Genomic DNA, 13,116 nt, shown 5'->3' with positions numbered 1-13,116 from the left:
GAGAATTTTGACTTTGGTGAACTGACAGAGCTGGGTCCTGATTTATCCTGTAGGATGTGAAGCCGCACAGGAGGAGCTGCCGGTGTGCACGGGAGGTGCTCTCCCGGGACTCTCAGCCCTTTTAGCCGCTGCAGATCCAGAGAGACGGAGGAGGAGGGCCGAGGGGTCCCAGGCGCTGGGAGGGCAAGTCCCAGTGTGGTGGGCGTTTCTGGCATCTGGGTGGAGGAATAGAAGGGGAGCCCGTAGAGCTGTGAGTAGGATGGGCTACAGGATTTACAGGGCCCAGTGCAAAATGCAAATGCAGGACTCCTGGTGAAACCCTGGGTAATCATTAATTGAATCCATTACACCTGTAACCTGCCTTCACCATCAAGGTCGTTTTAATTGTTGCTACAAAAAACGTGCTTGTCCTCCAAGGGGCACGTAGCCTAAAGAAGAAGATATTTGTCCAAGCTGTTTTCCAAGAACTTGGAGTCAGCTGTTTCTAGTTCAAGCTGAGCCAGTTAAGACTGGATAAGACCACCAACCCTCCAACTGGGCATGTGTGAGTGTCTGCTCGGTGACCTTTTGACGTCAGAGGGCTCAAGTCTCCACCCTCGGATCATGCTAAGCACCTCCATGTTTTAATGTGCAGAGGCCTGGAGCTTGGTTACATCTGTGCAGAATGACAATTACTGCACCTTTTTCCAACCACCTTCTCCACGCTGCTCACGTTCCCCACGCCTCAGACCACCCTGCTTCTTCATCCCAAAGTACCCCAAGCCCCTTGCCTTCAAGAAGGGGTGTCTGGGACTCGGTGTCCCATCTCCTCGCTTGGCTGCCACGTGAGTAAACCCTTTCTTTGCTGCAAACCTTGGAGTCTTAGCATTTTCGCTTGTGCGTCAGGCAAAACGAACCTGGTTCGGTAACGCTGGATCAAAATTATTGAGAATTTCAAGACGGCAACAGGAGAACCAAGCTAGGGGCCTTTCTAGGCACAGGGCCTGTCACCTGCCCAGTTTGCAGGCCGGGGAAGCCCAGTGGAAGGGGCTGTTCGGTCTGGAGACCTGGCTTTGCCACCAAATCCCCGAGGGGAACCAACCTTAAACTGAGCCTCACTTTCCTCGTTTATAAATGGATGTGATCACCGGCCCCTGCCTACCTCACAGCCTTATTGGGAGGCCAAGTGGAAAGAAACAAGTATATAGACAACTTTTTTAATCCTAAACTCACACAAGGCAAAGATACAGTCTTCAAAGTTTGCCCTGAACTAGTCCCGAGCTCCTATTTTTACTTAGAAGTTTCTCACGGAAGCACATCTGTGAATGTTCCTCAGAGTAATAGAATTTGAAATTGTTATCGAAATTGTCAGGATAGTCAATTAGCCCCATCCCCACCCCTGGAAGACATGTATTCTCAAAATCCCCAAATCCTTTTATATGAATTCTTAAGTATCTCGAAGCTTCGGTAAATCAAGCTACCTGTTATTCACACCATTATAAATCCACTTGGGTCCTTCCGTCACCTGAATATGTGATTTCTTGTCTCTTTGCTGGCAGGAGCGCTCAGAAGTGTTGAGATCTGAGTGGTATTTAGTGCAGGGAAATTGTAAGAATTAATAACAGTGGGGGCCAGAGTGAATAAACGTGAGCAGCCTTCCGCCAGGCGTCTCATTAATCCTTCCAGCGTTCCGGAACGAGGCGCTGAGTAAATGACAAGAGGTGGGCGAGAAACGGAAGAGGCAGAGGGATCAAGAATTCGTGACAGAGGGAAAGAGTCCCATGGGACCGGGGCGGGGATGGGGGGGGTGTCGTCTATCGAACAGGAGCTTGTTGCCTCCCCTTCTTCCTTCCTCCCTTCTCCTCTCCCGTCTTTGTTTGAACAGACCTCCATCATGGAGCTACTCTACATCAATTCCTATTTATCTACACGATTGGCAAGAACCGCCAGGGTCAAGTCTGGCCGGTACTGGCTCCCCACACAGCACCATCTGCGGGGGTGGGATGCGGGGTGTTCCACCATCTGCAGAAACGTCGGATCTTTCTCTGGAGCTTCTGTTCTGTTCGTTTCATGAGGGGCATTCACAGCCAGGGGTTTCCGCCTCTTCCTCCACAGTGAATCTCGTAGCAGGTGTCCCCTTTGTCTATCGTGGTATTAGATGTATCTCAGCCCCAGAAAGGGGGTGGAGAGAGAAACCACCTGGACACAGAGACGAGATAAGCACCTGGGACACAGCGCCACAATAGACGGCACTCCAGAGATGCTTATGATGCAGCATATAACGGGATGAAGAAGAGGGTACTGACCCAGTCTGGGCGTGGGGAAGACTTCTTGGAGGAGATGAGAAAGCCAAGCCAGGCAATGGAGGAAGGGCACCCCGAGTGATGGGCAGAGCCTGAGCAGAGGCTTGGAGAAGGACCAGGTGGGATGCTGTGCAGGGGGAAGGGCAGGAAACTTGGGCTGTTCTAGCATCAGCTGTGCATCAGGGCGCAGTCAGAGAGAGCAGATGGGGACAGACGGCAAGTGAGAGGGATGAGGAATTCATGACCAGGTCCGTGACGCAAGGAACCAAAGCCAACTCTGTGACCCTTGAGCCATCTCAGGGTACCAGCTCCCTGTCTGAAACATGAGATTCAAAGGGGGCTGAGTTATCTCTGTCGAGACAGATTTCTGTTTTGCTGTTTTCAGACACACCTGTGGGCTCCACCTCCCAGAAAAGAGGGGTGGCTATCTAGCACAGCTCTTGCTAAGCTTCCGTCTGCCTGGGCCAGGAACCTGCCATCCTTCATCTCACCGTGTTTGGGTCTGGCACACACGGCGGAGGCTTAGCAAGTATATGTTGGATGAATAGATACACATGTAAATACTGAGTCCTGTGGAGCAGGGATCAGCAAAATGTTCCTGTAAAGAACCAGAGCGTAAATACCCTTGGCTGTCTGGACTATACAGTGTCTGTGGCAGCTACTCTGCTGTTGTAACTGGAAAGCAGCCCTAGATAATACGTATATGAATATATGAACTGGCTTGGCTGGGTTCCAATAAAACTTTGTTTGCCAAAACAGTCAGTGGGCCAGTGGGCTGCAGCTTGCCAATCCCTGCTACAGAGAACTCCATGAGTAGTGAATTTTGTGTTGGAATTTATAGATGACAGTTTGGCTGGGGAATTTATAGATGACAGTTTGGCTGGGGATAGAATTTAGGTTGACAGCTGTATTCCCGCAGTTGCTTAAAGATGTTATGTCATTCTCTCCTGATGTCAGTTACTGCTGGCAGAAAATCTTGTCTAAGACCGACTGCCCTTCCTGCGTTGATAATTTGTCTTTTCTCTCTGGTGCTTTAGGAATTTTATCCTTATCGCTGATGGTCTGAAGTTTCAGTAGCAAGTGTCTAAGTGGGGATTTTTTTTTCCCCTCCGGTTTATACCAATTAGTACTTGGTATAACTTTTCAATCCGAGGATCTCTACCCCCTAACTCCTATTTTATAAGTTTCTGGAAGACTTTATGCTCTGTCCCCAATACTGCTGCTCTGCTGGTCTGTCTCTCTGGAGTGTCTATTAATAGAATTTCTTTTTAAAAAATCTATTTTTTATTGAAGCATAGTTGATTTACAACTTTGTGTTAGTTTTAGGTGTATAGCACAGTGATTCAGTTATACATTTTACATATATATATATATATATATATATATATATATATTCTTTTTCAGATTTTTTTCCCTTAGAAGTTATTACAAAATATTGAGTATAGTTCCCTGTGCTAGATAGTAGGTCCTTGTTGGTTATCTATTTTATATATAGTAGTGTGTATATGTTAATCCCAAACTCCTAATTTATCCCTCCCTCCTCTTTCCCTTTTGGTAACCTTACATTTTTTTTCTCTGTCTGTGAGTCTGTTTCTGTTTTGTATACTAGTTCCTTTGTATCATTTTCTTTTTAGATTCCACATAGAAGTGATATCATGATATTTGTCTTTGTCTGACTTACTTCACTTAGTATGATCATCTCTAGGTCCATCCATGTTGCTGCAAATGGCATTATTTCATTCTTTTTTATGGCTGAGTAATAGTCCATCGTGTGTGTGAGCGTGTGTGTGTGTATCACATCTTCTTTAGAATTTCAAGTACATATTTTCTTCATTTTCCCTTGCCTGCGTATTATATGTTCTTTTTCTTTCTTTCTTTGAGGCTGAGTTTAGTATTGAAAATCCAGGCCTATCATTAGAAGACTCTTTTAGGTTTTCCAGGGAGCAAGTTTTCCCATAAAACTTTCTTCCAGTCAGTCAATCCACAGATGTTCCTAGGGGCTCTGCCTGTGCAAGATACTATGAGGAGTCTGAAACACACATGAATTTCTCCCATTTATTCAAAGTATGTGCCACCTTTTAAAATCTTCGGTGTATTTAATTCCATGGTACAGGTGCTTTCATTGTCCTCATCTCACAGATTCTCAAGAAAACAGAGACCCAGAGAGGTAATTAGCCCACAGTCACGTGGCTGGTACTTGCTCCTCACCTATCTGCATAGCGCTCGCTTAGTTAACGGCAAGACAGTGAGGAATTAAGGCTCGTGATAATTTTACGAAGATTTTGTAAATTAAAGCATTTAACAAGTGATACTCTCACATGATTGAGAAATTAAAACTATGAAAAAATTACATATAGGGAAGTCTTGTCCCCATCCCTGACCCTGGCCACCCTGTTCTAGGTGGTCATTTTTATTACTTTCTAGTCTACCCTTTCGCTGTTCTGTTGTGAGAATATGGGCAAATCCAAACACGTAGACTTGCTTCTCTCTACTTTCTTACGTGAAAGCATACGACACTGTGATTTTTTTTTTTCCAGACACAACTTCTTGGTCCAAATGCGTGGGTTTTTTTCTGATACCAAATATGCGTCATTTTTCCACACCAGTACTCCAATTCTGTGACACCAGCTGGGTGTCAATTCAATTCAATTTCAAGGTACCTGGAGGTAGCATCAGATCCCACAGATCAAGGGCTCATTCCCATGAGACCGACCCCATTTCAGATACCAGCACAAGATGGGTCCCCAGGTGATCCCCACTTCTGCCCAGCTGACTACAATTTGCCTGTTCTCACAACCCTTGCCTCCTCATCAGGTCTGATAACTCACTAGAATGATTTGCAGAACTCAGGAAAGCACTCTGTTTGCAGCTACAGGTTTTTTGTTTTGTTTTGTTTTGTTTTGACAAAGAATGCAACTCAAGAACAGCCAGATGGAAGAGGGGCATAGAACAGGCTATTGGGGGAGGGGGTGTCAGGCTGGCACAGAGCTTCCATGCCCCCTCTAAGCCCACCCCCTCCCCAGCACATCAATGTATTCGCCAATCCAGAAGCTCCCAAACCCCATTAGGGGTTTTTATCGAGGCATAATTGATTAAATCTCTGGCCACTGGTGGTTGAATTCAACCTCTAGCCCCTCTCCCCTCCCTGGGGGTCATGAGTTGGGGCTGAAAGTTTCAACCCTTTAATCATGGCTTCGTCTTTCTGGCATCAGCCCCCATCCTGAAGATACCTGGGCCCCTGCCCCCGCCATGAGTCACCTCATTAGTATAGAAAAGATAGGAAATTCCAGAGATTTTAGGAGCTTGGTGACAGAAACTGGGCACAAAGACCAAATATTTATTTTCTATTATACCGTGAACCCACACTTCTTTTGTACCTCGCTTTTTTTGCTTCTTATGTCTAGGAGATGAATTTACCATGGTTTCTTCAACTGATACCTATTGATAGGCAATTGGGTCACTTTCAATATTTTTATTATATGACAAATAATACTATGATGAATAACCCCACAATGATCATTTCATATACATGCACACCATTTCTAGAAGTGAGATCGGTGTGTTAAAGCGTCAAGATGTCCGTATTTTGGGTAGATACTGTCATAGTTGAGGAAAGTGTTGTTATTATCCCCACCTCTAGAGAAGTAATCTATCTGAGGCTCAACGAGGTGAAGTAATGTCCCCAAAGTGCCACGGCTAATAAGGAGGTAAGAAGGACCAACTTATTTAGGAGTTAGGGAGGCCTGATGGGCTGGGATGGAAAGTACTGTCTGGGTAAACGGAGATACGTTTCATGAGCTGGAACATTAGGGAAAACAGTGGGTGGGGTGAGGACCGGTACACAAGGAAGTGGGAGCCACTGAAGGTTGTTGAGAACCTCTCCTGTCCCATAGTCATCCTGGGGGGACTGATTCTTTCTGGAATTTTGATAACATCAGGAAGGGCAGCGGGAGCCATTAAAAACAGGATATATTTGTTTCTTCCTTACTGTTGAGCGAACCCCCTCATAGGCAATTCTTTCAGACTGGACTCCATTGTTTGGTTGTCAAGGACAGCTGCCATCTTCAGAAACACTAGGCCTCCATCCCATTATGATAGCTTTTGCATCTTTTCACCAACACGAGCATATTTTCCTCATGGAGAATGCAAAAGACAAGGTCCATATCCGTGTGTGCCAAACATTTTGGGGGTGTCTATAAAGCCCATTCTTTAAAAACTTAACCGCCCACCCTCAGGATAGATCTCTGTGGCAGAGTTTATACCACATGACCCCACCACTCTGGCCATTTCTGATTGGACCAGGGTTGGCCACCTGAACAAACTGTCCGTTAGGAGTTTAGAAGTGGGATGGTTTGAGAGCTGGATAGATATTGGGGGTGAGGGAGCTGCAATTGGGGGTGTCGCAGCTCAGGAAGGAGCTCCCTTTTCTTTTTAAAAATTTTTTTAATTTAATTTTTTATTGAAGTATATTGATTTACAGTGTTGTGTTAGTTGAAGGTGTTCAGCAAAGTGATTCAGTTTTACATACATACATACCTATATATCTATTCTTTTTCAGATTCTTTGCCCTTATAGGCTATTACAAAATATTGAGTATAGTTCCCTGTGCTCTACGGTACGTCCTTATTGGTTATCTATTTTATATATAGTAGTGTGTGTATGTTAATTCCAAACTTCAATTTATCCCTCCCCCCACCTTTCCTCTTTGGTAACCATAAGTTTGTTTTCTATGTCTGTGGGTCTATTTCTGTTTTGTATATAAGTTCATTTGTATCTTTTTTTTAGATTCCACATATAAGTGATATCATATGGCATTTGTCTTTTGCTATCTTACTTCACTTAGTATAATAATCTCTAGGTTCATCCATGTTGCTGCAAATGGCATTATTTCATTCTTTGTTATGGCCGAGTAACATTCCATTGTGTGTGTGTGTGTGTGTGTGTGTGTGTGTGTACTGCCTTAGACAGAGCATTGAAGAAAGCCCGTCTTCAGAGATGGAGAGAGGAACAAGGAACCTACAGTCCTAGCAGAGAGACAAGACAGCATGAAGCCTGGTTCTTGGTGATACTTTGTCTCTGGCTCAACTTCTTATAAGCACTGGGTGTACTTTACACTTGGATTTCATGCAATAACACATTCTTCTCTCAGCAAAATCCCTCCAGTTCCTGAAGCTCATGTAATGGGATAAAAATTCTAATGTGGGCACTCTCCACTAACTTACCAGACAGAACCCAGTAATTACCAGCTCTTATGGCCTCAAGTCCAAGGGAAAGGAGAGAGCTTTGACTCAATTGCTCCTGTAAAGTCCTGCATCCATTGCAACTGGGCCAACCTGGGTCACCTGTCCATCCCTGAACTGGTCACTGGGCCAGGGGATTGGCCTGGGCTCCGATGCTCGCTCAGCTCTTGGACCGAAGGAAGCTTGGATGCTCTTCTCAGAAGATGGGGAAAATGGGAGATGGGCAGCTAAACCCATGGGGCCCTATTGCAGGTGCCTGTAACCCAAGGACGTTGATTAAGGTATCATGTCTGCCTTGAATTAAGTGAACTAAGTGCTGCCAAGAGAAACCATGGTTTTCAGCAGTTTCCAGCCTGCCAATGTGAAATGCATCTTGACAGGCGTATTCAGGGACTTCTTTCCAGGCACATCTTTCTAGCATTTCTCACCAGAGAAGACCCGGTGCCATCTTTATTTCTCTCCATGCCCTGTGACCCAAGAAAGAGCCTAGGGTTTTAATTGGGGGAAAGAGAAAACTCAAAGGGAAAATATGCCTTCTTTTTAAGAAAAGTGTTAGAGGAGACTGTCTCACAAATTGCAATGTAACTATAAGTCTGAGGCCAACGTGTGTGTGTGTGTGTGTGTGTGTGTGTGTGTGTGTGTGTGTGTGTGTGTGTAGCATTACAGGGATGCCCAGGACACCATCACCCACAACCATACTTCAGTCTTACCCAGGGTCAGAGGGTCTGGAGTTTCAAAAGTCAAATCTTTTATATTTTAAGTACTCATGCACTTAGTTGCTTGCATCAAAGACCAGGGGAAACATTTTCCTAGTGACTAATTGATTTACTTGGGATCAAGGAGTCCTAATTACAGGCATAGGTTAGAGATAAGAAAACATCAGTGTGAATCAGAATTGCTATTGAATCTTCTTCAAAGTTATTTGACAACAGAGGGACTTCCAACTGGCTCAGGGACTTTAAATATGGCCCTAGCTTAGGTCTGGGGTGAGATGAGTTCTAAAGGTTTTGCTTTTTCTCTTGGTTTATGTAAACTGGAAGTCAGTATTGGTATGGGGTGCGGGGCGGGGGGAAGGCCAGTTCCTAAGACCGTACTATTTACCAGTTACTCTTAAGATAAAGTGAGCGTAAATCCCTCATGTGACTGTGAGGCCATATTTGATTTGGTCCTTCCCCATCTACAATCTCATCTTTCAAATTATTTTTTAAATTTAATGCTAGTTGATTGACAGTATTGTGTTAGTTTCAGGTACACGGCTTCAGATTCTTTTCCGTTATAGGTTATTACAAGATACTGACTCTAGGTCCCTGTGCTCTACAGTAGGTTCTTGTTTTTCTCTTACAACCTCATCTTGCCCAGCTACTACTGATGCTCCAGCCACACAAGACTCCTTGCAGCTTCCTGAATTCCTGTCCTCCTGGTGACCTTCACCGTGCACACCAAGCCGTCATCCACATGGTCCTGTCTTGGGAGAGAGCCGCTAAGAGGCACAATTCAGTGATGGAGAAGACTTGAGTCCTTTACTTGAATTTCCCACAGGTGTTGAAGGGAGACCCCACAGATCAGCAACACCTGTCAGCATCTTCCCGCACACGCACAGCCGCTCACACCTTCTCCACATCTCCCACGAGGCAAGCGCCTCCTGTCCCCAGCCCTTCCCCCCAGTTCCATCTCACAGAGCGGGTTCCCCTTCAGACAGGGTAGGTGGAGGAGCCAGAGGAGGAGGTGAAGGTCAAGGCTGCAGACCTCCTTGTTGATTCACACGTAGTTCGTCTTGCGCATACTTATTTTGTCATTTTGTTTATTACTCGTCCCCTCCATTAGTCTCCCAGGCGAGGACATCCGTCGTGTTTTCTGCGTGACCGCAGCACTCAGACCATCACTCAGCGCTCACAGGGAGTACCGCCCAGTTCCTGCCTGGAGGGCCCACCGTCCAGTGGAAAAGCAAGCCAACAGACAGAGCGTGGCCAGCCTGGGATTCTGTGACTTGTAGGGTACTGCACGGGCAAGGACCAAGCAGGCCTCCTCTCCAGGACACCTAACAGGTACCTGCCAGCCATGGGGCTCTTCCGCTGTCTCACCAAGAGTCACCACATTCGTCCGCCTGTGGTGTGTTTCTTTTTTTTTTTAACTTTAGGTTTATTTATTTATTTACTTACTTATTTATTTATTTATGGCTGTGTTGGGTCTTCGTTTCTGTGCGAGGGCTTTCTCTAGTTGTGGCGAGCGGGGGCCACTCTTCATCGCGGTGCGTGGGCCTCTCACTATCGCGGCCTCTCTTGTTGCGGAGCACAGGCTCCAGACGCGCAGGCTCAGTAGTTGTGGCGCAGGGGCTTAGTTGCTCTGCGGCATGTGGGATCTTCCCAGACCAGGGCTCGAACCCGTGTCCCCTGCATTGGCAGGCGGATTCTCAACCACTGCGCCACCAGGGAAGCCCTATGGTGTGTTTCTTGATTTAGACCAGTGCTAATGTCCCCTAAGCAATTAGCCTCTCGAGATCTCACTTTTTCCATCTGAAAAATGAGGATGCTTTCCCAGAGCTGTTTGCAGACTTCTGCAGGCCATGGTCACCATCATTGTCAGCGGTCTCGGGCCACAATATGTTGACTGCATGAAAGTACACGCACATCCATGCTAGACAATTTTGCGGGGACTGTAAAATTCTCTGAAAGGTTTATTATTTTTCTTTGGACGCATGTGGAATTAGGGTCAGTTAGAGTAGAAAAGATAACTATACGAACTTATGATTTTCAACATTTTAAAATTTTACTCAGAAGAAATTATTCCTTTGGCTTGCGTGTGTTAAATTTGACTTAGACAGTTACATGTGAATACAGCAGAGTTACAGCTGACTAGTTGACAAAATGCTTATGTGTTGAAGGCATTTAGTGAAGCATTTATCAATTTTATTTTGCAAGGTTTGTTTGTATCTCGGAGCCAATAGATTTCATTTTTTTTCAGCCCTCAAATGTGGGTCCTTGAGAGCTTTCTCAACCAAAGCCTTGTTCCTACAAGGATGTGCCTCGGGATAAAATGGCTCCAGGCTGCCATTTGGGTTCTTTTTTTCTTTTTCTTTTTTTGCCTGTAGGGTTCTTGATTATCATGGGTCCAAGTACTGCTTAGATTCAAATGATCAGTCTTGAGAAATAAGGCCAAATGCTTGAAGTTTGGCTAGCTTCTGTCAACAGTTCCGTTAGCCATTGCTTGCTAGCAGATCATCTCAAAATTTAGTGACTTTGAAAAGATAACCATTTGGTTTTTTGCCCATGGGTCTGGGGGTCGTCTGAGTGTTTCTACTGACCAGGCTTGGCTGCTGTCTGCGGGTTGGCTTATCATGTGCCATCAGCTGGTGGCTTGGCTCGGGACTCGCTGGGCTGACCTGGCTCTGCTCCGCGTGGTCCCTTGTCTTCCCACAGGCTGGTCTCCCTGCTGGAGGCAGGAGTGTGAGGGAGCAAAGGATGCAGGGTCCCTGGGGCCTCAGTTCCTCTACATCTTGCTACTGGAAGCAAGGCACAAAGCAGCCCAGATTCGAGCGGCACAGAAATGCACTCCGTTTCTCAATAGCAGGGGTCACAAAATCATATTGCAAAGGACGTGGATATATGAGAGAGGTGGAGAATTGGAGTTACAGTGGTGTATTTATCACAGATGGACAGCAAATCCCTCGTTTGTGTTTTATAGTTCAAGGAAATGTTTAGCCCTAGCAAGAAATAGAACTTCCTTGTACCCGAATTCTGTCTGTCCTATACAGTGCAATCTGTGTTTCCTTGATGTTAAGTCCAGTGACAGAGATGCGAAATGCACATTCGCTGAGATGGTCTTTCCCAGCGTCAAGCTGTGTAGTGTGCAAGTGTATGTGTTGGTCCCAATGTCTCGTCAGAGGCCTCCATCCCTTGGGCTCTGGGGTTTGTAACTCTGTTGTTAACTAGTTGTCTGCCTTTGAACCAGTGAATTAATCTTCTGAGCCCCAGTTGCTTTCAAGACTGGGATGGCAATGTCGGCTTCCTCACAGGGCTGTCGTGTGGACTTGATTAATATATGCCAAGGGCTTGACGAGCTCCTGGACACCTTGAATGTCTTCGATAAATGTGACCATTCCTGCTGTTCTGGCTGGCTCTCTAGAGCCCAGGGAAGTCTGTTGAATGAATGAATTAATGATGTGAGACCCGCTTTTCAAGAGCAGAGCAATAGAACGTATGCGAGGAAAAGAAGGCAAGGAAGTTTGCCCAGGCCCTTGGGGTCTCGTGAAGAACAACATGGACCCCCGGTCCCCTGTCATGTGTCAGATGTCTGGGCTGTTACGTAGCTAATGGGAGAATAACCTGAGACTTTCGAAGCATGGGAAGAGGGCTTTTTCTCAGAACTTTGAGATGCTTCTTTTCTGTTAGGATAGTAAAACCACGAGGACAGCAAAGGGTAACAATATTATTGGAGAGGTTCCAAGCTCTTTCTGAACCAGGCATGGACGAGGGTCTGGGCGGAAGCCCGTCTTCTGATGGACAGTCCTTGCTGGAAGACAGATGGGGCCTCGTTGCTGCAGGAGGTGGGGGGCATCGGTGGGAGGGGATTCAAATGTTCTCAGGGACAGGAACAGGCTGGGAATGGCACTGGTAACATCTGAAATGGAACACTTGGGCCCCTTTGGCTCACAAGGAAGCTTCTGGGCATGGGAGTTCCTGAGCCCAGATGGTGGGAAAATCCTCAGAAAATTTTTGGATTTGGCTCCCTGCAGCTGGGCAGCAGCTGTGGGCCTGGAATCGGAGCCAACCACAAGTGGTACCCACCTGCTCTGGTTACTACATTTCTCCCAACCTCGTCAGGGGGGCCCAGCCATCTCTCACTTGAGAGTTGTAGGGAATACGGAAGAAGCTGGGAAGAGACTGTTGTGAAAGGATTAGGGAGATGGGCGTTCAGCCTGGAAGCCTCGCAGAGGCTCAGGGTTAATTAGCAGAAAGGCCCGGAACAGGAGAATTTGCACTGTTTTGCACTCAGGCCTCAATGAAATCATCCTCTGATGTCATATTTTCTGCACCTGCAGAATTGCGTGGTCCACGCTTGGTAATGTGGGCTCCATAATTTCGAGTTTATAATTGTTCTGACAGAGAACGGATTGGATCTTCAAATTATCTATGAAATAGCAAATTAAGAGCATAATCCCGATGGCATGGGACATGCCTGCAGGAACAAACTCCATGCCTTTTCAGCACATCTGTTACTGTGTCATAAATTAATAGGGTAATTACCGATGAGTCTTTTCCAGGTCTATCAGAATTCTGGTGGGCGACCTTCTCTCAGTTTTGGCTGTGCTCAGAGTCGCACACAGTAGCACTTAAGGTAGCTCATTACAACTGTTTCCTTTCTGATGCACTTAGAATACTTCACCCACGATGAAACGGAGAAGAAATTCAGGACTCAGTTCTGGAGTCAGGCGGCCTGGGTCCCAGCCTCAGTTCTGCCACTTGCTGCCCTGGTTGGTTCCTTAATCTCTCTGAGCCTCAATTTTTCCACCTGTAGTAATGGGAGATGATAAGGCCCCCTGCCAACACTCAGCAGCAACGTTCCAGGTTGGCGAGAGAAACCACCTTGCGGGTGGA

General features: G+C 46.2%; 1 protein-coding gene across 4 annotated transcripts in view; it reads left to right on the top strand.

Annotated features, from left to right (window-relative positions):
- Positions 1-111: 111 nt before the first annotated feature.
- Positions 112-13,116, top strand: part of PHACTR3 (phosphatase and actin regulator 3) — a 420,216-nt gene continuing 407,211 nt past the window's right edge. For 3 of the 4 annotated variants that reach the window (XM_082428335.1, XM_082428334.1, XM_082428332.1), the window contains exon 1: positions 3,646-9,567. The gene's annotated coding sequence lies outside the window, so the exon portion shown is untranslated. Of the gene's footprint in view, positions 825-3,645; positions 9,568-13,116 lie in introns of those variants that run through there. The other variant, XM_082428333.1, reaches the window with a different exon arrangement.

Source organism: Balaenoptera physalus, assembly GCF_965194825.1.
Source record: "Balaenoptera physalus genome assembly, chromosome: 16".
NCBI lineage: Eukaryota > Metazoa > Chordata > Mammalia > Artiodactyla > Balaenopteridae > Balaenoptera > Balaenoptera physalus.
Note: the sequence above shows the minus strand (reverse complement) of the source record. Positions and strands in the feature narration are given on the sequence as shown.